General features: G+C 34.2%; 1 protein-coding gene across 1 annotated transcript in view; it reads right to left on the reverse strand.

The window, feature by feature from the left end:
* Positions 1 to 916: 916 nt before the first annotated feature.
* Positions 917 to 3,291, reverse strand: part of LOC117172455 (MAP kinase-activating death domain protein) — a 149,809-nt gene continuing 147,434 nt past the window's right edge. Inside the window, exon 32 of the mRNA XM_033360404.1 lies at positions 917 to 1,642. The gene's annotated coding sequence lies outside the window, so the exon portion shown is untranslated. The remainder of the gene's footprint in view (positions 1,643 to 3,291) is intronic.

Consider the following 3,291-nt stretch of genomic DNA (forward strand, 5'->3'; position numbering starts at 1 on the left):
CTTATCACCTAAATTGTCAATTTGTAAAATTGACAATTTGCAGCCTGTATGCAGAAAACCCATAAGATTGAGAGAGATAGAGAATGGTCCATCTCTTTCACTCTTATGGGGTTTCTGCATGCAGACTGCCTGCTTGCAGAGGCATGAAAGCACCCTAAGAGATCAGAAAGAATGGGGGCGATGCATAGGGCTGATTCAAACATCAGATGACCGTCAAACGTTCTTCAGCCTTCTTAAAAAAAAGTAGCCAGAACATTACAGTTTTCTGCAGAAACAAAATAGATCATTTCTATTCTGACTACCGAAGTATACACTTCGTACACGAATTGCGACTTTTAGCTTTAGCGAGCACAAAATTTATAGTTTATAATAATAAAATTGTCACTATTTATTTTTAAGTCTGACCTACTTATTACCTGCCTAAATTGCAAAACGTCCAGACACGGCATTATACATGCATAGCTATCAGTCGTCCGCTTAAAATTTAGCGTTCACACTTTTTTATCAATTTATTTATTTTTAAAAATTCATTGCACAAAACTTCTCTGTACCTTCCTGAAAAACTTCTCCACAGGAAGTTTTGTTTTGCTCAAACTTTCCTCGATAAACGAAACGCTAAAGCGTTATGTGGAACGTAATATAAAATAGCTAAGAAAATAATTTTTTATATTTTTATCAATAAAGTTGAAAAGTTTAATTGCTAACTGTCATAATAAGAATACTATAAGGAATGACCCCTCTAAATTTGTTAACGAAATTTTAAAAGCTGTGGATTTGAGCTCGAGTTAGAGACAAAAATCGAATTAAAAATCGACTTAAAAAAACTCTCTTTTTGCAATTTGTTACAAAATTTAAAAAAATACGATTTTTTTACAAAGAAAAAAGGATGCGGAATGTAATTATCTTTGATAATATATGTTTTAAAATTCAAAATATCTAATTTGAATTTTTAGTCGTCCAGGGCCACCTCCGCCGCGCTAGAAAAATAAGGAATTTTTAGCCAAATACGGTCTCTACGTTTTGTTATGTTACAAGTTTCAGTAACGAGTCAAATTTCTGCATTTAGTTTTGTGTTCGTCGCAGTTGCCATCTGTATTTCACCCAATCGAAAAAAAACATGTGAAAAATAAAAACCCATGCTCTCGATGATGAATTATCATCTTCAGGTATGCTAGATCTAAAGGTGAAAAAATAAAAACGTACACATTCAAGTAAAATCTAACAGTTAGTGCTTAGGGTTGGTGGTGATTGATTCAACGCCCCCTGATTATAAATCAGTGCACATTGTGAGTAGAAAAAAAAGCTTCATACGCAGATGATGATCAACCAAATAAAAGTCGAATAACGTGCGTTGGATCTAAAAATCCAGATATTTTGCAATTTGCCGATTTTAAACCCATGGTAGACAGGCGTAAAGAGCACAACTATCGTTGTCATGCACAAACGGAAGCGAATGTCTGCCTTTGTGTCAGTGCAGTTTTGGGAAGGATTCAGTGAAGGAGGTTCTTCTACCCTGGGATTGGGTAACAGCTATGCCAGGCTGCTGCGCTGACTGCATTTTTGGCTGCGGTTGTACTTTTCGTTCAGAACCTGCTGCCAGGTAGGAAAAGACACACAGGACCGAGTAACAGATTTGATCTGCCTGAAAAATGTTAATTACGCAACGTTAAGTAGCCTGTCGAAATTAGTTTCCGGATGGGTTTTCAAAAGTTTAATCTCATTGAAATAGTTCCGTTGTTATTTTCTAAGGACTCTAGACATGTTTAAACTCATTTTTTTCACTTTTCAAAAAGAACAAAGGTTCCATAAACTTTTACCAAATAAGAACATTATATAGCTGTCATCGTTTTAAAATCGGAAGGATTGATATTTCAAAGATTTTCTAATCACAAAAGCATCTAAATTCAGTTATTCATTTTGAAGAATCAAACTTACACAGTTACCATGCGGAACCACCAAAAATTAAACAGCTATGCAATGCCTTCCAACTGTATCCGCTTATCTAATCGAAAGTATCGAATTTTTTAATGATTGTTGTATCGGAAACATTGATACTTAAATGACTTTTCAATTAGAAGCATCGACAAATCTAAAGTTTTGCAATTCGAATCTTTGGAATTGCAGCATCCAACATCCAATTTTCGAAAAATTATTCCATTTAAAGAATCAAACAGCATTCCGTTTGAAATCGATCTTTTATTATACCATATTCGCTGTTCTGATCCAACTGGTTTCATTTTTCTCTCTAGAAAAGCACCAGCATTTAAACGCTGTTCTAACATTTAAACGATTTTCTACGCCTATGAAAATGTAATCTAAGAAATAAAATATAAGCATCAATACTGGGAAAGAATAGGTCAAAAAATACGATTAATCATTGCCGCGTATGATTTTACTAATACTTTTCCCTATTCTCGTGAAAATAACATCCGTGATTCCCTATCATTTTACCAATATTAATGCCAATACTGAATTTCCTTTAATACTTTTTCGTAAGGGTAATTATATAAGCATCTGAATTTAAAAAATGTATCCATCTGAAGAATCCATTTTCAACATTTAATCATTTAAAAACACTGAAAGTCAAACAGATTTCCACCTGACAGCATTCAACTTTTTTGCCAGCTGGAAGCATCGAACTTTAATATTTTTTCTTTGCATAGCATTATTACATATCTTGAAGCAATTTTACCATCAAGAACTTTTATAGTCAAGTGGATATCAAGTTGTAAGAATCCAACTACTGCATTTTCCCAGTCAAACAGTTTTGCAATTAATAATGAACTCAGTTGTATTCCCTTTTTCAATTAGACGTGTTGAAAGGCAAAACAACAAATTAAAAGTTAAATAGTCTGCCAATTGGTAACGCTTCAAGTATCTATTTTTCCAAGTGGAAGCATCGAATTTGTAATGCTTTTCCGATAAGAACCATTGATCTACTAACAATTTTCTGAGTGAACCCACCGATCTTAAAACTTTTCCACATTATATAAGAATTATGTAAAAAATTTAAATGATGAGAATTAATAATAAACATGAAGTCTTTTCAAACTGGAAACATACTGCAGTAATCCCTCTCATCCTGTTTCCTCTCATGTTGTCTCCCTCCCATACTGTCCAAGAGACCACGTCTCTGTAGAAGACCACGTTTTCAATTACAAACAAATTGATTGAATTCCTTTCTTCAATTCAGTGGCGGATTCAGGGGACGTGTTTAGGGGGTTCACCCCCTCCCCCAACTGTTGGCCTTTCGTATTAAAGGCCAACGCCTTTAATACGATGTATGCTATG

This window comes from Belonocnema kinseyi, chromosome 5, assembly GCF_010883055.1.
Source record: "Belonocnema kinseyi isolate 2016_QV_RU_SX_M_011 chromosome 5, B_treatae_v1, whole genome shotgun sequence".
NCBI classification, from domain to species: Eukaryota; Metazoa; Arthropoda; class Insecta; order Hymenoptera; family Cynipidae; genus Belonocnema; species Belonocnema kinseyi.